This window comes from Lissotriton vulgaris, chromosome 11 (assembly GCF_964263255.1).
Source record: "Lissotriton vulgaris chromosome 11, aLisVul1.2, whole genome shotgun sequence".
In the NCBI taxonomy this organism is placed as follows: domain Eukaryota; kingdom Metazoa; phylum Chordata; class Amphibia; order Caudata; family Salamandridae; genus Lissotriton; species Lissotriton vulgaris.
The window spans coordinates 665,559,273-665,585,395 of NC_141699.1; the positions used below are offsets into that span (position 1 = coordinate 665,559,273).

The 26,123-nt window shown below is 42.6% G+C and overlaps 1 protein-coding gene across 3 annotated transcripts in view; it reads left to right on the top strand.

Moving 5' to 3' along the window:
- The first annotated feature begins 207 nt into the window (after window positions 1-207).
- The window catches only part of LOC147683305 (phospholipid scramblase 1-like), a 546,679-nt gene continuing 520,763 nt past the window's right edge, over window positions 208-26,123 (top strand). The window contains exons 1-2 of one of the 3 annotated variants that reach the window (XM_086944818.1): window positions 208-342; window positions 23,252-23,301. The gene's annotated coding sequence lies outside the window, so the exon portion shown is untranslated. Of the gene's footprint in view, window positions 343-5,742; window positions 5,763-23,251; window positions 23,302-26,123 lie in introns of those variants that run through there. The other 2 variants (XM_086944819.1, XM_086944820.1) reach the window with 2 other exon arrangements.

The window sequence follows — 26,123 nt, forward strand, 5'->3', positions numbered from 1 at the left end:
GTAAAAAGCCCGAGGGACTGCAAGTTGCACATACAATGCACACATTTTAAACTGGTTCTTCCGCATATTACGAGCCCGCTAAAAAGGAAAAATAATAATCATAGCAACAAAAGATTAAAGCACCCGGGTAACACGTGTTTGTTTCAATCATCTGCCCTGTGGGTAGGAGGTGTGGTCACAGAAGCAGCTCTTCCTGTCTAACTTGCCTCATGTGTTTGTCTTTTGCATTGCTCACTCACTCAGGAGAGACCAGGTTGGGACATTACAATCTACGGGTGCCCATAGAGCACTCGCTGTCCAGGTCCAGAAGTCTCCAGCTTCGTTCTCAACTTTAGAAAATAAGTAAGTGCATTATGGCCTGTGCTTAATTTGTTCCGATGGTACGGGTGGTGGGCACCCGCAGTCATTTTTCTATGGACTGTGATGTTTTTCATCATCAAACTTTGACCCTGAACCAGAGAAAGACAGAAAAGGGGGACAGATAGAAAAACAGTAACAAAGAGAGGACCAAGTATTTTAATTTTATTTTAACCAATCTCTTGACCTACCTGTGCTTTTCGATCATACCTGAAGAATTGTCCTGCTCAATCTATCTGTAAATATGTATTCTGCTTTTGAGAGTTTGTTTTTGATCATTGATGCCAGATGTGCCTATGCCTCCCTAATCTTCATCCTATTTGTTTCTCTAAGTATGACCAGTGCTTTCTATATCTGTCTTTGACACATCTGGGAATAAAGGATGCTTGACAGAGATTGTCTTTTTTAGCATCCCTTGTCTAGTGAATGTATGGAGTTCTTTGGTGGAAGTGGTGGAGTGTGATGCAAGGTTCTGTTTCAGTGTTATGTCTTGGTCTTTCAATAGTGAGACACTCATTTGAATGAATGATTTAATTGTTCTGATCCCAATACATCTGAATATTAAACCAAGTGTCAGTCCTTTAGACAATTCTGCTATGTTTGCTAATCTTTGAAGCATAGGTGGGTTATGTTTTCCCTTTACTGCAGACCGTATTCAATTACAAAAAAACCATGTTTACCGCTTTTTAGATCGAGTCTGGTTGTAAACGACCTATTGTCAACTTACCAGGAACTTAACGTGGGTTTATAGGCCACCCATTGCTTACCAATGTTTGGCTTTATTCTCATTTGCGTACTTCTTATTGGATGGCTTGACTTGTCCATTTTATTTTTATCCCTCCCATGGAGCAGCGTAGCCTCTTTACTTGCGCCCCTCCACTCCTCCCTTTTAAGAAACAACTTTTTCTTTGGTTGAAGCACTCCCTTAGAGTGCATGTGTTTTTCAGCTGTCTCCCTGCCTGCTTCTGTCCACTGTGCCCTGTTGCTCTCTCACCTGTGTTCCTTTGCCTTCTTCTCTATGTTGCCATCTTCTTTTTGTGTGTCTCCCCCAGGCGTCTTTATTGGTATCTCCCTCGTGTCCTTCTTTTCACCTTTCTCCCCACACCGGCTACTACAACCAACTTCTCCCTTGTCCCCATCTTTCTTTGCTGTCCTATTTTTTTATTTGACCTTTTTCTGTGGCATACCAGGCAGCAAATTGCTGCTCGCCCCTCTGTTATATAAAATAGCATTTTCATTTCATTTTTCTTACTTTGAGTTCGATCACGGATCAGTGAATAAAAAAACGACGCCTGATTAACACCCATGCGCATGAACAATATGTCATGACTTATGTACGCGCCTTCGGAAGAACACGGCCGCGTCATCGCATATTTTTACCCTTTTGATCATGCTGTACTGAGTGAGTATTTTTGTCAGTGCTATGCAGCCTGAACAAGAGACACTGGCAGAGCCAATAGGTCACACAGGCGAACCGGTTTCAAAGGTGAGATCTTTTGGCTTTTCAAAGCTTGTTATATAGGTCACCGGTTTAACTAAAAAATATCAGGAGGCCCAATTCTTATACACACAGTCGGAATACCCGCGTTTGTGGGTTTCCGACCTTGTGGGAGAACAGCCTTCACAAGACGTTAGCAGTTTACGCATAGAAACTTTCGCAGCTGCAGTTTTTCAGAAATACTTCTCACAACGTTTTGAGAAAAAATAATCGTGTATATTTTAATGTGAAAAATGAACTTAGCAAGTGCAAACACACCTGCTAACATGTTTTCGTTTTTTGTTCCCGCGAAACCGTGGAAAGGCTCTTGCTCATGCTCTTGTCAAAAATAAATCTCTGATGATTTACAGGGCGGAAGGGGTCAAAATATGGTTTGGAATTTATCCATGCATGAAGAAGTTTACAAAACCTGGAATGTCCACAATCTCAGGGTGGCTACACCCTTTCAAGAATACAGTGCTGACGTCTGTGTATTACAAAACCTTGGAGTTTGTCAAAAAGTTATTTGCATATGGAAATTCTGACTTGCACTGACAAATAACTGTGAATGAAGTCAGCACATTTACGGCAAGGGTGAGTCACCAACAGTATGTACTTTTTTGGTAACAGGGGAATAACAATTAAGGTAGGTAAAGGTACTGCATAATATTTTATGAAGGTTCATATTGCTAGGCTCCCCTTTGAAGCTGCTGGAGACTAGTAGCCATAACTGTTCACACTACAAAACCTACAAAGTTTCGTAACTCATGTATCTAAGTCATCGACTTGTAAGGTTAGTTTTCTGGGAGGATAATTGCATGTTTTTGTATAGTTTCAATTGGAGTCATGAGGACTTGAGATGGAATTTGAATATTGTGGTTCCATCTGATAAGCAGAGTTATTTTTATTCACGTTTAGCGTTCTTCTATAGCGCACTAGCACCTGAGGACATTTAGGCGCTTTTCGATTATTAAACCAAGCACACAAAACAAGCCGAGATAATAGCAGCTAGAGGGGAATAGCGGTGAATATCACTGAACAGGATGAGCCCTTGGGATGCTTGAGAGGAGAGGAAATCGAAGAATACAATCAGACTCAGTATTAAAATCTGTGACGACATCGATTCGTCTTTGGAACACAACATAAGACACTTCTTTCAGGAAATACAAGTTTGTTCGGAACGAGAATAAGAGAGATACATTTTAATTTATTGAAGCAGAACATTAGCAACCATACCCAGGATTGGAAGGACTTCTTCCCATCTGGATCTTTGTAAAATGGAGGAGGTCTTTTTGAGGTTTCGATGGATACCTTGATAAATTGACCAAAATTGCAGATTCATCGCATGATTTTAATTGCATTTATATATCGCTAACTACCCCTGATGAGGCGTCGAAGTGCTTTTTTGGTGAGTAGCGCACTACTCCGGTACCCAAAAAGGATTAGTGGTGAATTAGTATAGGGAAATATAAAATAATTTTGAGCGGTGGACATGTTAGTCTGTTATTTGGATTGAAAGGATAGTGGTGGGATAGAAGAGGGAAGGGATTGCATTTATATGGCGCTTGCTACTCCTGATGAGGTGTTGAAGTGCTTTTCAGAGAGATGTATGCTACTCTGGAACCTAAAAAGGATTAGTGGTGAATTAGTATAGGGAAATATGAATTTAATTTGAGCGGTGGACATATAAGTCTTTTTTTTTTTAGATCGAAAAGGATAGTGGAGGGATAGAGGGAACGGTTTGAATTTATATAGCACTTGCTACTCCTGATGAGGTATTGAAGCAGTTTTTGCCGGATAGCATGTTACTCCGGAACCCAAACAGGATTTGTGGGGTATTAGTATAGGGTAATATGAAATTAATTAGAACAGTGGACATGTTGTAGTGGAAAGGGATAGTGGAGGGATAGAAGAGTGAAGGGTTTGCATTTATATAGGGCTTGTTACCCCTGATGAGGTGTTGAAGTAGTTTACAACGGGTAGCGCACTACTTCAGAAACCAAACAGGTCTAGTGGGGGATTAGTATAGGGAAACATGAAATTAATTTGAGAGGTGGACCTGTTAGTCTGTTTTTTGGATTGAAAAGTAATAGTGGAAGGACAAAAGAGGGAAGGGACTAGAATTTCTTTTGGTTTTTTGAGTTCATAGCAGTAGGAGTAGGTTTGGGATGAGTACAGGGGAGGTGGAGGGGGAAGAGTCAGAGGGAAGGGTTTAGAAAGGCTTGTTTGGTAGATCTAAAAAGTAGAAGAGGTATGAGATGGAGGGAAGAGTCTAAAAATGTTATTTTTGGGGTCTAGTAGTGGAATGGGGGTTGGGATGGGTGAGAGGTATAGGTTGAGAAATAGGATGGTGCTTTTTAAAAAGTAGTAGAATGAGGTTTGATATGAGTCAGAGTTGACATAGATATATTGAGAGAGGTATAGGGTGAGAAATAGGGTGGTGGGTTGGAGAGAGTAGTAGAATGAGGTCTTAGATGACGAGTCAGAGTGGAGGTAGAGGATATATTACGAGATCTATAGGGTGGTACATTCGAGATGCTGAATTTGAAGCAAAGTAATAAATATAAAAATACATAAGTACATGGAAGGTATATATCTATAAGGAAGGTAATACATGTATATTTAAGGTGTATTTAATAAACTCAGACTTTCAAGTGTTGCTGTACTTTAAATTAATGTATTTATTTGTATTATTTGTTTTGTACTTCAATAGTGAAGCAATCGTAGATAAATAGTTATGATGACAAAAGTACTTATTTATGCAGTCACCAATACACATGTTAAACATAGAATAATATAACTGTAAGTAATATGTACATTTGTTAAGCAGAACTAGCAAATATCTACACATTAAAAACATAATTATCATACATGTTTATACAAAGCAATACACATAGGGCCTGATTCACAGAACTAACTTAGGACAAAATCCTAAACTTACTACTTTTGGTATTCACAGAAGTTAGGATTTTGTCTTAAGTTTGACTTAAGATAGACTTAAGACAGACTTAAGACAGACTTAAGACAAAATCCTAACTTAAGTCTGTCTTAAGTCTGTCTTAAGTCAAACTTAAGACAAAATCCTAACTTCTGTGAATACCAAAAGTAGTAAGTTTAGGATTTTGTCTTAAGTTAGTTCTGTGAATCGGGCCCATATATAGGTACACATCTATAGACCAAATAAATGCTCATATACAGACGGATACGCTGTATTTTTCTGTTTGAGTATGGTTGTTATGTAGGGAAAAGCCAACTCCTGAGTAGCCTTCTGAAGATAAGGTAGTTATCCGTGGATCTTGCGTTCAGGCTGAAGAGTTTCATAGTTTGGCTGCTTGAACAGAGGCATATGTGACACCTATGTTTTTTTCTGGTATAGTGGGATTTTAGGTGAGGTGACAATTCAGAGCGGAGGTTCCTTTGTTGAATGTATTTGGTGATTTTATTCAAGATGAAGAGCAGTCCAATTCCATAAATCGCTTTGTGGGTGATACAAAGCAGCTTGAATGTGGATCTTCTGGTAACCGGTAACCAATATTGGGCTTTCAAGGCAGGGGAGATGTCGGCTTGCGGTTTTATATGTAAGAGTTGTCTGGCAGAAGAGTTCTGAATCCATTGTAGTATTTTTATAGTTGTTTTACAGTTCTTAAAGATGATCCGTGGTACAGGCTATTGTGGAAATCGAGTTTAGACAGAATAAGATTTATGGTGGCCTGGAACCTTGTGTGGAAATTCCAGGTGAGGTAAAATGCGCTGCAGAGATTTTATAATTACAAAGCTTGATCTTGCTTGTTTGTCTACTTGGGCATTCATTGTTAGCTTGGAGTCCATGGTAATTCTGAGGTTTCTTACTTCTTTTGATACGTTAGGTGGTTTTACAAAATCATCAGCCTAGGCGGCGAGTGGGTCTTCATTTTCCCAATCACCACATGTGAGTATTTCCGTTTTAATAGTATTCAATTTGTAATGGCTCCATGTCAGCGATTGATCAATGGCTCTGAGACAACTGAAAATATGTCAGTTTCCAATCTCTTTGGGACTTTCCAGTTTAACCCCTTCCAGGCTCATGACGAGCTGGGCTCGTCATGGTGTAGCCTCCTCGCACACTGATGACGAGCCCAGATAGTCATACATGATGGACTTTTGAAAAATCCAGCACAGGAGGAAAATATCGCTAGCAGCGATAGAGTTAAGGAATATTTGTGTGCCATCTGCATTGTTATAATATGTGAGGTGAACCTGATTGAACAGTACCAGTAATGACTTGATGTAAATGTTGAAAAGCATGGTTGAGATGATAGAGCCTTGAGGGACCCCTGCTTTTGTGAAGTACGGTTTGGAAGAGAAAGGGGGGTTTAGACAACATTTGTTCTATTGTGAAGGTAGAATGTGATCCAGTTAAGAGCAGTGCCCTCTATGCCGGCTTCTTAGAGTCTTTATATTAGAGTGTCACGGTCAACCAGGTCAAAAGCAGCTCAGACGTCCAGGAGAAGTAGTACAGCAACCCGTACCAGTCATCTGTGCTGTAAGTCAGTTTCACTTAATCCTTTTCAGACCTCTTTCTCTCTGCCTACTGTAGGAGTAAAATAAATCACATACTCAACCGGGTGCTATAGATTGTGGGGAGAAAACGACATGCTGAACTAGAAATGGGAGAAAGGTGCAGAAGTGAAGGAGTTGTCTCTGCGCTAAGGGACAGAAGAAAGGGAAGCTGGTGCGAAGGAAGGAACAAGGAGCCGGAATGAAGGATGGAGAAGGAAACTAAGGTAGAAGGAGTGAAAAAAGCTGAGCAGACAGTAACTGTGTGATTAAGGAAGTGTGCCCCTGCTGCTCAACAGGGACAGCAGGAGGATAAGAGCATGGAGGAAGGCGAGAGGGAAGCTGGCTCAGTAGGTTGGAAAGAAAGGCTGCAGTAAAGAGGCAAGGGTGCTGGAATGAAAGCAGAGTGTGTAACTCTAATAGCTCGCCTGAGACTGATGAAAGGAAAGAAGATGACTTTGGTGACTTTGGAAATTAGGTCACAACGCTTGATTCAGGTAAAAGGTGTACTGCAATGCTCACATTCATCTCAAGGGTTACTTTTGTGCAGGTGACATATTTATTATACCCCAACGTAATATTACCTTTTTATTGACCTTGGAAAGATAAAAGGATGAATAGATCTCCCAGGACTCTGAGCTGCTGCCCTGGCATCGAACGCAGACTCCTGCAGCGCATGCCATGCATGCCTACCGTACCCTGGCTCTCCCACTTCTGCTTGGCAGTGAATTTAAGCTGGACTGTTCATACTTCCTGTACCTGTCGTCCAGAGCTCTTGGCATTCCTAGCTCCATCTGTGTACAATCCAGGATTTTTTTCATTCCGGGACTTCATAGTCTTCTTTTTCATTATAGAATAAATAACACTACAAATCCCCGAGCACAAAGCCAAAAATCCCAGACTCAGTGAGCTGCTCATCAGTGGCGTAATGCAACTTGAGTCCCCCCTCTCCTCTCCACAAAGTACATGGAGGGGGCCCCACCTCCGGAGTCAGTCAGGAGCTCTCAGGCTAGGGTATTGTGCTGAGAGGGCCCCCTGGAGTTCAGGGGCTGCGAGGCCTGTGTGACGTCACTGCTGCTCACGCATAGACCTGGGAAACTTGAAAACTTTATAGTATGTGCTCCTCAAAGTGACACTCGCGCCTCCCAACCACTGGCATCAACCATATCTACCCACACCAGGGTCCATGCCCATGAATTGACAGAATCCAGTTAGGTTGTCCAAGGCGTAGATTTATTCATATCAAACAGGATAATTCAACATAACCACTACTAGAGTATAAGTATCCTACTTGGGTACATAAAAGTTATACATGCTTCACACTTTAGCGTCCTTCATATGTCAAAGGCACTAAGATATTAAAATAGTTATTACATTTTCAGCATAGCATTAAGCTGACCATTCTCTTGTACACTCTACTGCGCACATTATGCCGGCAGGCCACAATGCGCTACAGCAAACAGTTGCATTACCTAAACCAGGGCACTGCATACTGCACTGGCCCTCAGAGTTACCTGAAAATGGCAAAACCTTCCCACATACACATATCAAAGGCACCATAATATTGTAATAGTCGTCACTGATAGCATAGCATTAAATTGTTCATAGTCTAGAATCCTCTGCTGCACACATTGTGCCAGCAGGCCATAATGTGCTTTACTTGAAAACCAGGGCTCTGCATAGCGCAACGGCCCACCGAGGTACCTGAACACAGGCAGCCTCCCCAAGATTCATCTCAGTCCTTAAGTAACGTGTTAGGGTGGTAGAGTTGAGAACCACTGGCAGGCCGGTCCCTTTTTCCGCCAATCCACTAAACACTTCAGTCCTACGCCATCATGGGGTCCATCCAGTCACTCAACCTCCCTTGTTGAGCATGCCCTTTGTTGTTAACTGTCAGCGCTCCGCAATCTAAAAAGCTGGGTGGGTGGGTGGTTTTCCGGCTCTTCTGTTGCTAAGGTCCAGGGAGACAAAAAAGATGATCCCCACGCGGCACTGCCTTAAATACCTAATCCCTTAGGATTTGGTTTCGTTTCATCCCGGACCCATCCCGAAACCGTAACGTACGTCCCCCTCCTCAAACAGACCTCCCAGTGGAATGCTTGGTCCTGTGGTGCAGCTAAGGACGCCCTTCCTCTAGGCCCGGGGGGCGCCTGCTCATAGTATGTACGCAACGTGACACTCACGCCTCCCAATCACTGGCAACATCCATCTCTACCCACACCCTTTGCCATTCCCATGAATTGACAGAATCCGGTTATGTTGTTCAAGGTGTAGATTTATTCATATCAAGCAGGATGATTCAACATAACCACTACTAGAGTATAAGTATCCTACTTGAGTACATAAAAGTTATACATGCTTCACACTTAAGCGTCCTTCATATGTCAAAGGAACTAAGATATTAAAATAGTTATTATATTTTCAGCATAGCATTAGGCTGACCATTCTCTTGTACACTCTACTGCGCACATTATGCCGGCAGGCCACAACGCTCTACAGCAAACAGTTGCATTACCTGAACCAGGGCACTGCATACCGCACCTGCCCTCAGAAGTACCTAAAAATGGTAAAACCTTCCCACATACACATATCAAAGGCACCATAAAATTGTAATAGTCGTCACAGATAAGCATAGCATTAAGTTGTTCATAGTCTAGAATTCTCTGCTGCGCACATTGTGCCAGCAGGTCACAACGTGCTACAACAAGCAGTTGCCTTACTTGAATACCAGGGCTCTGCATATCGCACCAGCCTCCCCAAGATTCATCTCTGTCCTTAAGTAACGTGTTAGGGTGGTAGGGTTGAGGACCACTAGCAGGCCAGTCCCTTTCTCTGCCAATCCACTAAACACTTCGGTCCTACCCCGTCATGGGGTCCATCCAGTCACTTAACCTCCCTTGTTGAGCATGTCTTTTGTTGTTAACTGTCAGCGCTCCGCCACAGGGTGAGAAGCTCCCCGGCGCACTTGACCTGCCCCCCGTTGATGCTGACTGTGCTCCAGAACCACCCCCAGTATTGTGTGGATGAATATTTCAATTCCTTTTACCGACAGCTGCTCACCATTGTAATGGAACAACTCCGTTTTCCCTGGATGTAGCAATTTGTGCCGAATTGTGCCCATTGAAGAGCCACGTAAGAGTCTATGTATTGAAGATTTCAACTTCTGTACAGAGTTATTAATGACCTTCGCTGAGGCCCCACCAAGCCACACCACCCTAGGTATCACCTCTGACCACAATATCACAGTAGTTGGTAAGAACTGCCAAATCCTAAACAGGACTGAAAACAAGGTCTCACGCTCTCCCTGTCTGCCTAAAAGCAGCATGTAATTCCCACCTACTTGCATAACTAAAATGACTGAGCGAGGCATCTCTTTGCATTCGACCGCTTGTTGAAGCCGGACAAAGAGATCCTGTAACCGCACCCCAAGCCACTGGTGCACAAACCCAGCGGCCCCTTGTGCTGCCTCCAAACTGGACCCGTGAAATTGCTGTTCGGCACTGCAAATCAAAGAATGCCCACACCAACATACATGCACAGGTTTTCGTAAAACAACTGCAATAGAGAAAGAAATGGTGTTAAGACCATGATTGATAGGCACCCTGGTCAACATTCCTCCCCTTAAACAAGACATGGCCGAACATACAGTTGAAAACATTCTAACTGCCAACGACCCACTTTTCTTATTGCATCCGCTGACAAACCCTTTAAGCTGCTGTAGTGGCTGCACCTATGCAAAAGGAATGGGAGCCAAACAGCATGGATCCTCCCCTAAATATCGTAATGCCTTCCAACATACCTGGGTAAACTGATATCTTGTCACTGGCACCCCATCATTGTGTACTAAGCGTAGTTGAGGCCACCACTGGGCGGACCTTAAGATATTCTTTTGTGCATTCTACTGGACAAATGCTGCCTGCTGGGCCGCATACAATTTAACGCATGTGCCTCTTCCGCGTGAGTCTGTCTTTGACCGCTGTATCCTTATTTGGACTGCTCCCTCTTCTAGCAAGACGTCCACCAGTCCTAATCCACCTTCACCTTGTTTGGATGCTGCCACCAACTCAGAGACCTGCAAGGCCCCGAAAAAGGCAAGCAAGTAAACCTGACTGAATAATCTTACCTCATATTGACACCGGCACACCCACTGTAGGGCCCCCACAAGCCTACCCAACCTTTCTACATTGATAGGTCGCCTAGTGTCCTGCACTTCAGGTACCAAACATTCCCAACCCCTGATAGCCTTTTGCTCCCTAAAATCTTTGGTGGGATCTCTAACACCATGCACCCCCGCAAAGAAAGCAATGGCAGACAATTGCCTGCGCATTAACGAGAGTGACATTCCTTGCTCCTTCTGACCCACAAGAAAACCCAGGACACGTTCCGGTGTGAATCTGTTTTGCCCGGTGCTTGTGACAAAAGTTGCGCTGTATACCTCCCAAGCCCTCTTGTACATACGTTTTGTCTGGGTGCCAATGATGCTGTAATTAGGAGTGCGGCAATAGGACACCAAGTCTCCATAACTCCTCTTGAAAATCTGTCATCCATTTGTCTGTTTATGGCCACCGTGCCCTGAAATCGGCCATCTTAAATCGAGACAAAGCATCCACCACTGTATTAGCCACACCAGGTACATGTTTGGCAACAAAATGCACGTTATGCAAGAGACACAGGCAAATCAGAGTTTTCAACAACCGCAGCACCAAAGGGCATTTGGTGCTCTGATTATTAATGGCCATCACAGCTGACTTACTGTCTGACCAAAAAATTACTCCTGTGTTCGCCAAAGATGCTCCCCAAATGTGTAAGGTGACAATGATAGGAAACAATTCCAGAATGGTGACATTGTGTGTTAGTCCAGACGTAACCCATACCTCAGGCCAATGCTTCATGCACCACCTAGCGCCCAATACTGCTCCAAAACCAATACTGCCCGCTGCATCAGTATGGAGGGCTAACTCACTGTTGTTGCACGCTGGCTGCTGCCATAACAGTATCCCATTGAAGTTGTCTAAGAACACTCGCCATGACTCCAAGTCCACCCTGAAACCCACCGACAACCTTGTGTGATGGTACTTAGACCGTAGACCGGACATCACTCTTGCTATGTTCTTTGAAAAGACTCTTCCCATGGGAATCGCTCGTAAGGCAAAATTCAATTGGCCTACTAAGACCTGCAGCTGATGCAAAGTAACCTTCTGGGCTAAAATGCAGGCGTTGTCCTGTATCCCGCAGTTGGTCGACCGGAGCAGTCGGCGGAACCCCATCTGAAAACGACGAACGATCTTACAATGGAACCCGTGTGACCCGCTTTGCCCTCGTTACCTTAGGCTGACTATTGTAGTCGGCGGAATCCCATCTAAAGATACCCGCATTTTCCCTTGAAGGACCTGATTCACCATTACTCGACTCAACCGTTCCGTCCCCATCTGCGACACTTAAGGCATCTGAATAGTGTTTGAAGGACTCCCATCAACTGACGTTATAAAACACAGTAACGCGATGTATTCCCTTCTTGATTGATTGCCAATAGGACTTCCTTTAACTGGTGGTAGAAAGTACAACAGCGACACATCCCGTAAAGTACGATCGTTTTGAGATTATAACGGACAGTCATCAGCCGTTTTAAATCGTCGGACATATGGCTTCTGTGAGCTACATCTTTGAACACTTTGCCTTTAACTCAAACCCCACCAGAGGATGCCTATTTGAGAACTAATACCTTGGTAATGATTGGTATCAATCACCCCCTGGCGATTTGAAGCTACTTATTTCTATCGTTGCCTGAAGTCAGTTAAACAAAGCAAACAGATTTTATTCCTGTTCCCCACCCAGTTTACTGCCCCAGCCCTGACGAAGGTGTGGCCACATTGGCCTTTCACCAAAACGCGCGTCGGCACGTGTTTCCAGGAATACGGCACTTTGTCCTAACTACATCAGGACCCGTATTAATACCATCTGCCTGGAATAACTTCCCGATCTAGGCAACATACTGACCATCTATTGTTGCCCACGCCAGGTCTAGAAGAATTAATGGATGAATGAAAGTTGAATGTTAGAACAATAGATAGAGTAAACTTTCTTGTGAGTGAGTGTGTTAGTATGGTTGAAGTGTGGTCGGTACTGGGTAGGTCTTAACTCAGCCAAATAAATGTCTTGTGCTCCTGTAATAGAATATATTTCTTTCCCAATTGTAGATGTTTTCCTTCTGTTCCTAAAGTATCACTTTGAAATCAAAAGCACTATTTAATCTTTATATGTTTATCTTTTGAAAATCAAAAAATATATTTAAAAGAAAGAAATAAAAAATATATATTTTTCTAATATATCTTGTTGAGTCTATTTGGATTGACTTTGTGTTTGTTCTGTGCAGTTTCAGCTTCTAGGCTAATCACCCCCTCTTTTATAATGTTTGGATCCTCTAGCTAGGGCCTCTATAACCCGAGGCAGGGTGCCTTCTTTCATTCTTTTCACAGTTAACCGCTTCCCTGAATGCCTTCACCTTCTGCTGTGGCAACCTACACTCCCCTGCCAATGAGTCAATTTCAATCCCCAGGAAACATAAACGGGCAGTGGGACCTTCTGTCTTGTCTTCAACTAACAGAACCCCCGGAAACCTTGCAGCGCCCTCCCACATGCCTGATCACCCGGGGGACCCATGAACAAGAAGTCGTCTAGGTAGGATACCACTTCGTCTGACAACATTAAGTCTTTCACCGCCCATTCCTGGAATCTGCTGAATGTCTCAAATACTAAGCACACTATGGAACATCCCATGGGCATACACAAGTCCATAAAGAACTGTCCCTCAAAAGTGAAACTCAACAAACGAGTATCCTCTGGGTGCATGGGGAGAAGGCGGAAGGCGGACTCAATGTCTGATTTGGTCATTAGCGCCCCTTCGCCTTAACTCTGTAATTTTTTAATGGCCTCGTCAAAGGTGGTGTACCGCACTGTGCATAGAGCTTGGTCCAAACCATCATTTACAGATAACCCATTGGGGTGAGACAGATTATGGATCAACTGAAACTTGCCTGGCTCTTTATTTGGCACCAACCCCAGGGGCGAACACACGAAAGATTCACAAGGTGGAGAACTAAAAGTACCCGCCACCCTGCCCGCGAACATCTCCCCCATAATCTTGTCCCGGACCAATTTACTCTGTTGCAGAACCAACTGTTGATTTTTCGATGGGACTGATGAAGAGGGTTTGCAGGAAGGAATGCGGAACCCATCCTTGAAACCATAATAGAGCATGTAAGCATCTTCGTGATTATTGTATTTACTGAATAGGTGTGTGAGAACATGCATGCGGATTGGTGAAGGATGCCCGGGAATATTGCTAGGGCAATATGTTCCTAAAGGGTGTGAGCTCTCTTTGCTTGCCCTGTTTTTTAAAACACTTGAACTCCGGGTGTCCATGTCACCCACAGAATGAGCAAATGTGTTTAAACTTACAGGCTTCCCCTTTGCTACATTCCTTCTTGTTGGACTACCAGCAGGCAATTTTTTTGTCTCCCAAACTTTTGCTGAAACGAAAGGACTGAGTTGTCTTCCCAGGTGCCTGAGCCATATTGAACTCAGCATGCCAAATATCGATCTCCCTTTGGTCCCAAGCTATCTCAGGTGTGACATCTTAAATTTGTCTAAATTTAGTGTCGTACTGCATCCATGCAGACCCTTGGAACTCGGAGGCCGCCTCATGTATGAGGGACATGTAACCAAACAACTGCAGAGCTAATGATGATGTATTCTCAATTAAGATCACCGCATAAGTAGCAAACCCTGTTACCCAGTTCCGCAAAGACCACTCTACCCACACCGTTTTCCTTCTACTTGCTCTCTTTAGCTGTCTTGGGATGACTTGGGACTACTCCTGTATTGATCAGATCAACAACGTTCAAAAATTCACCCCAGTGAATTTTTTCTCTTGTCTTCGACAGAACATGCCATGCAATCTCTGAAGGGGGGGCCAGCACCAAGGACGTAGACGCAAATATTAAACGAGTCACAGCTGGTGGCGATTGGACTACACTTGCCCCCACTGCAGACAGTGTGGTAGTAGGCTGTCCTACCCCTAGGGCCACCGTTATTGGAGTCCCCTGGCCTGTGACCATACTTGTCCTGCCATCGCCCCTTGTGTCCCTGTTACTAACTTCGGTCCTTGAGATACTGCAACTGGCCCTCCTTCCAACACCACCGGGGCCTGATGGGCAACCGAGGTCCCACCGCTTGCAACCCCCTTTGGGTCCACAAGGTACACCTGACGGTACCACCAAGCCTGCCATATTCCCCTGGGGCTGCTGGGCCGGAGCGCTACCCGCTGCCTGTGACACCACTGGCACACCCCCCACCCATGGTGCCCCCACTGACGCTGCTGTCATGGATATCGCCATTATGCTCTGCCCCACCGCCCCCACTGTCATATTGAGCACGGGCCCCAGTGCTGCTTGGTCCATACTACGCGCTGCCATGTCCTGAGTGCTTGACTCACCCCCCACAGCGGCCACTGTCTCAAGCTGTGTGCGACTTGCCCTGTTGTCCCTCTCTGCATCGAACAGGGACTTTCCTCTGCCGCTTAGGTGCCCTGCTGCCCGGCTGATGCTCTGGTTCGCCGGCCAACTTTTGGAGCGCTGCTTCTATGCCATGCTGCTTTGCCGCCTTCCAAAGTTCGTGAAAATCCTTCTGAACCACTGGCTTCCCAGACGTGGGGCGTGCGCGTTTAGGTGCCATATTACCACCTGCTAGTGAAAACAAAAGACAACCCATTAAATTTGCATAATCAGCATAACTCCACCCCCATACCACCTGAAGGGAATCACCCCTGATGTCCTGCCAGAATAGTGGTTAAACTAACCACTGCCCACTACCAACCGCTGGCTATTAGATTAACGTAAATTCCCCATCTAGCTCAACAAGACTAAATGCTTTTTGAAAATTCAACCAAATATTTTGACAGCCTGAGAAAGACCTTTCCCAATGGTTAACTGGGCACCTCATATGCCAACTAATTGCAGTAGGTGGGTGGTAAACGGGCGCTATGCTTATAAATGACCCAGTATTGCCTCAAAGTGCGCCGGATTAAGCTGCATCACTAGTTCTTTCATACCACATAAATTCCTCAACAATCACTGAGGTGGCATCAAAACATTACACTACATATCATTGTAACGTTCTATTATGTAACACTTTTGTGTTGTAATGTAACTGGCTCTATTGTACAGCGCTCTGACATTTTTTGTAATGTCCGCACTCTATAAAACACACAAAATAAATAAGATTATTCTTCCAAATAGCAGCTGCTCCACTGGCAACGTTGCCGTTTAACGTCTGTTCTATAATGTCTGCTGCTGTTCTGACAATTTTGCCTCAAAACATACGTGTCAAATCCCCGATCGCGCGCAGCTTCACTCCCTCGCCAATGCGCCTTTATCTTTCAAAAAGATCCTCCTCGCACTTTCGCCACACCAAATTCCGGAGGGAGCCATTCCCTCCAGGAACCAAAAACGCCCCCCCCCAGACAGTTCCCTGTGACCTGGCCACGCCCCCAAAGTTCAGTTCTTCAACTTCACAATTAACTGGGTAAGCTGCTCCCAAAGAATGTGGTTCAAGTGTTTTCATGTACCGGGCCTACCCAGAAGACTTTTGTGCATCCAGCCATTTGTAGAGATGGTCTCCTTCCCACCACAGACTCTCATGGACTTCTCTACTTTGGCTTTTGTCCTGGCCGCCATTTTGCTGCTGCTCTCAGACGCTTTTCTCTGGACCCCAACTCACCATCTTGTCTATTCCCTCGTCTTTTACCATTTTCCCTCGTTTCCCCCTTGGCGATCCTCAAATGTTTCTTCCCTTTTCTGATTTGCCTTTTCTCCATACCCTTGTATCCCTCCCACCCTCCCTTGGGGCTGTGACTGCATCCCCCCTCTGACCCCACTTAATGGAACTCTGCCTTTCTGGGTTTTTTTTCCCTGAGAAAATCTATTATGTCTATATATATGTATATGGAGATAACCCTAATCACTAGTATATGTAGTAGACCTTTGTACTCTCTACCATTCCTATGTGACTCTTAGAGTATATCCATTTGTATCCCTTCCTTATGTATATAGAAATAACTTTAATCACTAGTGTATGCAGTAGACCTTTGTACTCTCTACCATTCCTATGTGACTCTTAGAATATATCCATTTGTATCCCTTCCTTATGTATATAGAGATAACTCTAATCACTAGTATATGCAGTAGACCTTTGAACTATCTACCATTACTATGTGACTTTTAGAGTATATCCATTCGTATCCCTTCCCTATGTATATAGAGATAACTCTAATCACTAGTTTATGCAGTAGACATTTGTACTCTCTACCATTCTATGTGACTCTTAGAGTATATCCATTTGTATCTCTTCCTTTAGTGACTTTACTACTTGTACATTTGCAATTTTCCTTTCTGTTTGTATCTCCTCCTTGTGTGACTTTACATCTTGTACATTTGCAATTTTCTCAGTTTGTATCTTTTATGTAACGCATTAAATAAAACAAATAAATAAATGAATAACAACAACCACTCAAATCGACATCACCAATATGCCCAACACACAGCCCCTCGTGTGAATATGCACAACACACAGCCCCTCTTGTGAGCCACCCGGCTTACCTAGAAGCCTGTCATAGCGTTCCCCCGCAATCCATCAGAACAATAGGCAGCACGCACTGGCGATGTAAACTGCAAAGGCAGTATAACAACATTAAAACATTAAAACATTTAACATCATTTAACATTTAAACCGCGGCGGTGGTGTAACTGCCATAGCGATGTAAACTGCAACCACAGTATTAAAACGATGATAACACTTCACATCGAGAATAGGCAGCACCCGACCGGCCTCTTTGAAGATACCTCGGGGCGCCACATACACCAACTATACCATCTGGGCGTTACCCCTGGAAGTGAAAAACACCTTCAAAGCGACAATCAACCGCCCGCAGCGACCACGCGCCCCATTGCTGATCAAAACTTAAATATGCCTGCATGGTGTAAACTGCAACCGCAGTATTAACGGTGATAACAGCAGCACCCGATGGTGTAAACGCGCGATAGCCGCACCACAATGACCCCATGTCATGTGAGCCACCCAGCCCCTGTGAGCCGACAGGCCCTCTTTGAAGATACCTTAGGGGCGCCACATAAACGAACGATGCAATTGGTGCGTTACCCCTGGAAGTGACAAAAACCTTCACAGCGACAATCACCCGCCCGCAACGACCACGCGTCCCATTGCTAATCAAACCTTAATTATGCCCGCACATACGTTACCTCTCCCGGAGCCTAATAGAGGCATCTTAGGCACCCCCAAGACCTCCAGCAAAATAAATAGCTCAGCAAAATAACAGCATTACACTAAGCTGGCCCCCCTGAATCCACCGCTTTGCCCTCCTTGGCCGTCGACCGGAACCCACACTCATGGCTATGTTTTCCGGCTCTTCTGTTGCTAAGGTCCAGGGAGACAAAGAGGATGACCCCCACGCGGCACTGCCTTAAATACCTAGGGGCAGATTTACAAGTGACTTGCGCCTCTTTTACGCCGCCGTTGCATCACTTTTGGGACGCAGCGGCGGCGCAAAAGATGCTCCATGGTGTGGGGTATTTACAACGTGACGCATCTCCTAGAGTCCTTCGAGTGCCCTGATGTCCATTTCTGCACCAGATCACACAGATAGCCCTCACTTGTATAATTGCATCTATACTTCGGTAATCCGCTTCTGGTTCTTTCAGTGGTCACTATATAGGGACTGTGAGCACGTCATTAGAATCAATAGGTAAGAAAATGGAGGAAAACAAGAGCAGACCACCGGTGACCTAGAAGGAAGAGAACGTGCAGCCAAGAAATCCTGTACATTTCAGTATGGACAACAGCAAAACCCAGTTAGCGTAATAGAAGCAGAATACGCTGCCTTAGTTCATCCCACACCACAGTGTAAACCTTGTTGATATGTAACCTGTGGGTGATATTGTTGGCATTGGCAACACTAAATAAAACAGCGTGAAGCAACGTGTATTAATATCACAAGCCAATGCTAACAGCACCTCAGAGACAGCAAACGTATGCCAGGAGGAAGCCGGAAGTGATAATATGCATAACAACACAAGAATAGGTGCGCCCTGAGGGTTTACATATAAGAGAGATCAGAAGTGGGTCAGCCTAGCGGCAAAAAGGAATCATTTGATGTATGCTGGATCAAGGTCAAGGCTGAAGAAAGTAAGAATGAGTGAAAACAAGCTTTATTAACCCCAGCCATAAAATCCCAACCTCTTCTTAAGGATAGAATATTATGAGAGGGAATTGTAAACCAGGAGCCACCCTTTCTGTACTCCCCAAAACTCTTCACAGATTAAATATAAGGAAACGGTTAAGTTAAATGTGGCAATACATGCTAAAAAGTCCAAATCTCTCAGTCAATTCTACGCATAAAGGTCACTAAAAATAAGCAGTGGCAAGGCCAACTGGTCTGTTTTTTCTACATTGCATGCACAGACTGATAACCTTACAGACAGATGTGCATATACAAAGGCCACATACAGGTAATAATAACATATGTGCACACAAATCCAGCCAGTAGGCACATACCCTGCCTACAAACATATCACAGGCAGCATATGCATGTGTACTTGTCTGTGTGCTTTTGGGCACCTGAATGTCCTGCATATTTGATGCATGTATGTGAGATGCCTGCATGCCTATAGGACGGTTATTATTGTTTATTCATTAGCCACCATACATGGTGTCCTTTGCGTATGTTTCCTGCGTGCATTCATATATCTTCCTTTAGTGTTGTCGGTCTGTGCTTGTATACTGTAGTAAAGATAGACCTGTTGACCATGCCAAGGCCTACATTGGTTTGCTGGGTAGTTGTCTAAGAGGTGATTGAAGGCCAAAGTCATCGAAGATTTAGAAAGTCTTGGCAAGTTATCAGGGAGGGCAATCTTACTGTGGTTTATGAACAGTGAAGAGGATCTATCTTTAAGTGATATCTGAAAGAGGTAATCACTGAGGTAATCTTTTTTTCTCAAAAACTCTGCAAGGTCAGCCTTTGGCTGAGAAATCTTTAGAAAGATAGATTCTGACAAGTACTCAGTTGCTATTTAACCTGTCTTCCATTTTCACGACAGAACACTTAAAGTATTACATTGCACTCTCCTGAAAGTACCTAGCAGGAATAAATAATGGATTAAGTACGCCAGAATTCCACTTATGTGGTGGGCTTATTGGAATATTCATTTTGCTTTTCTTAAAAACTGTATGAAAAACCTATTGCTTTTTTGCAGACATGTTTGAGCCATAGGATACCTACCAACATGTGGGAAAGAAGGAAGGGACCTATTAAATAATTAATTGAGGGACGTTATTTTCCCCATTGACTTCCATTAAAATGAATGCAATTTCAGACAGGAGGCAGCTAAAATAAAGCAATTTTTTGCCTTAAAATTCAGGAGTATGGGGTACGTTGGCATATGTGCAAAGATACTGTAAAATGCTTCATGCTTTGTATACTTACAAGATGGTGGAGTGTATCCTCGTAAATGACTCACCTGGCCTTTAGGCATTGCAGCAGATGTTTGTTTCCTGTTGGAGTATGGTTAGGGACTTCAGGGTGCGAATCACAAGATGCAGCCAGGCCCTTCAGAAGACATGAGTTCAGTGTAAATCTGCACCGCAGTAATCCACACCAAAGACACCACCGCTTCTTTTGCCAAAAGGAAGAGAAACTGTATGGAATAGTAGCAAATTTATGAATTAACCTGGATGGCCCATATGAGGCGGCTCATCAAATTGAATAGGGCGCGTGGCTTTAGTCATACTTCTCAAAGTGAATAGGCATCCTTGATGGTCTGAGATGAACGGCAGCATCCCTAGTAAATTGATGTGTAAAGTGTAAAGTTAGAAGGATCTACTGTACTGTGGACCCAAGCACCATTAGCCTGGCAGAGTAAAGACTAGTATTGCCGAGGAGTCATAGTGGCTTCTTGTTGCACCTGGCACATGAATTACCTTTGCTTGGTCTCTAAATGTTGCCAAGCCAGATAGCAGGATGTCAAGGTTCACCTACTGCCCAAATCAGAGGCACATTTAAGGACTACTGCATGGCCTGCCTAAAATGCCAAACAGGAGCGTGATGTCACATTGAGAGACAGCAAAAGGCTCCCTGCGTTTAAATCCTTCATAGGAACACAAGGAATTATGGTTGGGGTTGGAGGTCCTATCTTTAAACCATATTAAGATAATGTCGTGCCTGTATATTCTATTTGTTTTCGTTTTGTGAAGTTGTTACCTTTTGTGGCAAGATGTTTTCTGTGGCAAATGTTTGTATTGTGTAACAATAAATAAATAAACAAACACGGTCTGAGCACGGATGCCGATCGACCACTTTTAGTGGAACAGAAGATGGGTGAGGGTGGCTGAACATTGGCAGAGCACTGAACTCTTGAAGGGAACCTCTGGTGACTAGCCCTCCCTACAGGATGGCGGTTATGGGCAATGTTAACAGTTACCAAAAAACATTAATGCCCAGATGGTACATGTTTCAGATTATAAAGTGCGGAAGGTTCCCCTCAGCCATCATGAGGGCTATGTGAAAGAGCATGAAGTGACCCACACGTTCCCCATAAAATATTAGCTGCTTATACTCAGAAGTTTCTAAAAACGGTGCACAGACAAAATATCGACTCCAAAATATCGACTGGACATAATATTGACTTTTAAATATAGACTGGACAAAATATCGACTGGACAGAATATCGACTACAAAAATATTGTTTTTAAGGTAAGTGAAGTAATATCGACTGTGTAAAATATAGATAGCAAAAATATCGAATTTTTTATAATATATAATATTTTATAGTGTATTTTTATATAATTATATGTGTGAAAAGTGTGTATTAATGTAATACATAATTTTATTAAATGAATTTTGTTTTAATAATAATTGCGTAATGTAATTCTGTAGCGGGTTGTGGGTTTATAGGGGAATAGGGTGGGAAGTAATTTAATTTTAATTAATTAAATATGTAAATTAATTAATTGATATTAATTTAAAATTAATTTGTAAATTAATTTATATGTGTTAATTAATTTAATAGTAATTGCAAATTAATTAATAATAATTGATTAATTGGTAAATATGTACATTTTACTAATTTAATGCAGTAGCGGGTTGTGGGATTATAGGGGAATAGGGTGGGAAGTAATTTAATAATAATTAATTAATTAATATATGTTTGTAAATATTTTTAATTAATAATTAATTGATTATTAATTAATATTAATTAGTTAATTAATTAATACAATTATGTACATATTTTTTATTAGTAATTAATTGGTAATTAATTAATTGTAATTAGTTAATTACATTAATCAGAGTAAATTTTTAATATATATAATTTTGTGTTATTGTTAAGTAATTAATTGGGAAAAAATAATATTAATTATTAAAATAATTACAGCTAATGTGCTAATATATTTACTTTATTGTTATTGTTAATTAATAATTAATTGGTAATTAAATAATATTGATTAATTTTGGGTAAAGGAGTATTTTTAGGGTTCAGGGTCAGTTTTCAGTTTTTGGGTAAAGGGGCATTTTTAGGGTTTTGGGTCAGTTTTCAGTTTTAGGGTAAAGGGGTATTTTTAGGGTTCAGGGTCAGTTTTGGGTTTTTGGGTAAAGGGGTATTTTTAGGGTTCAGGGTCAGTTTTCAGTTTTTGGGTAAAGGGGCATTTTTAGGGTTTTGGGTCAGTTTTCAGTTTTAGGGTAAAGGGGTATTTTTAGGGTTCAGGGTCAGTTTTGGGTTTTTGGGTAAAGGGATATTTTTAGGGTTCAGGGTCAGTTTTCAGTTTTTGGGTAAAGGGGTATTTTTTGGGTTCAGGGTCAGTTTTCAGTTTTTGGGTAAAGGGGCATTTTTAGGGTTCAGGGTCAGTTTTCAGTTTTAGGGTAAAGGGGTATTTTTAGGGTTCAGGGTCAGTTTTGGGTTTTTGGGTAAAGGGGTATTTTTAGGGTTCAGGGTCAGTTTTCAGTTTTAGGGTAAAGGGGTATTTTTAGGGTTCAGGGTCAGTTTTGGGTTTTTGGGTAAAGGGGTATTTTTAGGGTTCAGGGTCAGTTTTCAGTTTTTGGGTAAAGGGGTATTTTTAGGGTTCAGGGTCAGTTTTGGGTTTTTGGGTAAAGGGGTATTTTTAGGGTTCAGGGTCAGTTTTCAGTTTTTAAACGATATTTTAGCAAGTCGATAATGTGACCGTCGATACTCTTTGGAGTGGGAATAGTATTTTTAACACTTCTGGTATTGTACGGTAATATAATAGTATCTTATTTAATTATAGTATGTTACTATATATATATGTTTTTACAAATATGATTGTAAAAAAATATTTTTATTAATTTCATTGATTATTTAATTATTATAAGTTAATTTAAGTATTTTTAAGTATATTTTAGTAATTAAAATGTAATATTAATTTAATTAAACACTGTTTTTAATAAAGTCGATATTTTTTATAACTATATTATTGTAAACGATATTTTGTACTCTATATTTTTGTACTTACCTGTTTGTAGATACAAACTCGATATTTTGGCTGTCGATATTTTGTCCACGATATTTTAGCAAGTCGATATTTTGTCCCTCGATATTATTTCAGTGATCCTCTAAAAACACAGGCCTGGCCATTTATAAATAGACAGAGGAATCCTCTCCATATTCTTCTTTTGGCTAATACATTTCAAAAGGAAGTTGGAACCATTCTGTTTTTCAGGATATCAAATGATCGTGATGTTTAGCTTTGCAAAGGTGAAGAGAATGATTGTAGATGACATGTATTAATTATTTCCAATAGGAAGTGATCAAAAATTAACAGTTCAAAGAAACAAAGTCACAGAAAAGATCAAGATAAGACAACCTGCTAAAAGTTTACTACTGTAAAACGTAACTGCATTCATTTTTTTCTGTACAAGCGGTTTTTATTTTTATAAGGCACGTGTAAGGTATAACAAAAAGTACTGATACCTAGTTTTAGCAGATATGAACACTTCATTGTAAAAAATAGGCTAATATACAGCACACTGGATAACAGTGTGCTAAAGTTCAGTATGTGAAGTGGGGATGACAAAGATGGAGCTAATAGTTAAGTAGTTACCACTGGAAGAGGTGAAGAAGAAGCCTCACAAATTGGTAAAAGGGTAGCATATCAGAGTGTGCACAAATCTAAAACATAAGTAATACACATTAAGAGAATAAGAGATTGAAGCAAAGGGGTAGTAAAATAGTGGGAGGGAAGGGGGAAGAAGGAGGGCTTCAGCCCCTGTTGTAAGACAGAAATTGATTGTGTTAGGTGAAGGACGAAGGTAGGTCAGCAAGGTGTGGAAAGTACAAGGGTGGAGATAACCCATATATAAGGACCGAAGGAAATCAAGTTTTACCCTGGTGGAAGGTTCACTATGAAGGGTCCACGTTTTTTAGATAGAGGCCTAGGGTGCTTCATAAGTCATGTGAGCGAGTGGAGTTGTGTATTTTTTTATACATGATGTTGTCGATGCTTCTGGTGGCGCATCAGATGTTCCACCATTTCTTGAATGGGACAACTGAAGGGGATTTCCATTCCAGAAGAACCATCCGTACCTAAGGCTAGCATGAGGTTGAGTCGGAGCGAATCTTGAGTACTTTACTTAACTCTCGTGTAATGTGCTGCAAGGCCTAAAGTGGCAGTCAATAATGTCGGGTAAAGGTGAATTTGAAGATGTTCTGGATACTTTGTTGTATTTTGGACCAAAGTGGTTGGATCATTATGCATGTGATGAACATGTGTTCGAGCAGCCCCTGCTATTCCTCACAGAATCCACCATTTATCTGATTGTGATAGCCCCAGTTTGTAAAGCTTCGATGGGGTCCAGTAGGATTTGTGAATTGACTGGATTGTGCTATTGTCGGTGAGATTTGTGCTAGGAAGGGAGAATGGCAGATGCTATGCCAGTTTGAGTCGGAGAAGTGTGATTGTAGATTTTCTGGTATATGTTGTGATCAGTTGTTTGTGAGATTGTTAACTAGGAAAGTATGTAGGGATCTAGGAGTTTATAAATGTGAGATGCAACATGGCCTATTCTTTTGAGTTTCCTTAGGGGCTTGGGGAGGTCAGGAATGAGAGTTTTCGGAAGCCTCCTGATTGCAATTGTAAGTTTATAAAGCTGTAAAATTCGATTGGAGGGAGATCAGAGCAAAAGTTAAGTCAGCATAAGGTTTGGGACTTGATGTTGTACCTAGGTCTTCAATTGACCTAATGCCTTTTACAGCCCACTGTTCCCAGAATAAGGTTCTACCTTCTAGCTTGAATTTATGAGCATGCCATAGAGACGTGAGGGTGGAGTTGCCGAGGTGGTTGGGTACGGTTTTATTGACAGGCAGTAGAGCAGCTACTGTGTCTGCTATAATGGGGTACGATTTGGCCAAAGGTAGTTTCAAGAGATCGCGAACCGTCAGAGTGGATTGAAGTGGAAGAGGGAAGAGTAGTTGGGATTCAATGTGAAACCAGGGAGGTGGGGAGACCATGGAATTGTTAAGCCACCAGTTATGCTGTGCAGCCAGGAAGGCTTGTTTGTATCTTTGAAAGTCAGGCATATTGAGGCCACCTCTACTTTTGTTCAACTTTAGGGTGGGGCCGGTAATACTAGCCCTCTTATCTTTCCTTAAAAATATCGAAGTAGCTTTGCCTACTGCTTTAAAGAAATGGTTTATAGGTTTATGGTGAGCATACTTGTAAGACAATTGGATAGGGGGGCAGTCATAATTTTTGTTGATTCTGTCCTGCCCCACCAAATCAAACGTTTGGGCGACCAGGAGGATGAAAGATCAGTCATTTTGGAAAGAGTTTTATTCTTGTTGATTGAGACAGTAGTGTGTAGATATTTACTGTTAGACATGGGATTTCTGATTGGCTAGGGCTTGCGCCTATGCCAGGCAGAAACCACCACTCTAGTCAGGGCAAGGGAGTTACACACTGGAGATAACCCCAGCTCACCCCCTTGGTAGCTTGACACGAGCAGTCGGGATTACCCCAGAGGAAATGTGTAAAGCGTTTGTGCAACACACACACACAGCAGCAACAGACTAGGCACACTACAAAAGAAACTCCACACAAGGTTATATAAAAAATAGCCTTTGTAATATCCAAGACACATTAGAATCATAATTACACATATACACTGTGCCAACTGGCACCTGGTAATAATTTACAGGGGATTATATACCTGACAGGGCCAATCGGGCCACTGTCAGAACCATCACAAGCACAAGTAGTAAAAATAAAACACTACCAGTAACTACTGGAGAAACACCGTACTCAGCATAATCACTAGCAACATAACCTCATTATGTTTGCATCACGTTAGGCATAAAACACATTATGCGTGAAGTGAAGTAGTGTGGCTCACTGGTTAGAGGCGGCAGACCCGAGAGCAGAGGACGGCCCGGGACCAGGGTTCGATTCCCGGCGCGGCAGGTTTCTGGACCAGGGTCAGCGGACTCGATAATTCTCTCGCCTCGGTGCCCACTCTGATCAGCGATCACACTCGGCAACTCTGGGCATTAGCTTGCCTCATCTTCACTAACGGCCCCACCAGACCGCCGGGGATGCCTGGTCTCACCCTGGAGATACCCATTAAGGGACCATCTCTCAGGGAAGCCAGGAAGGGTTTCGCAGCGGTCGAAGCGCCTTG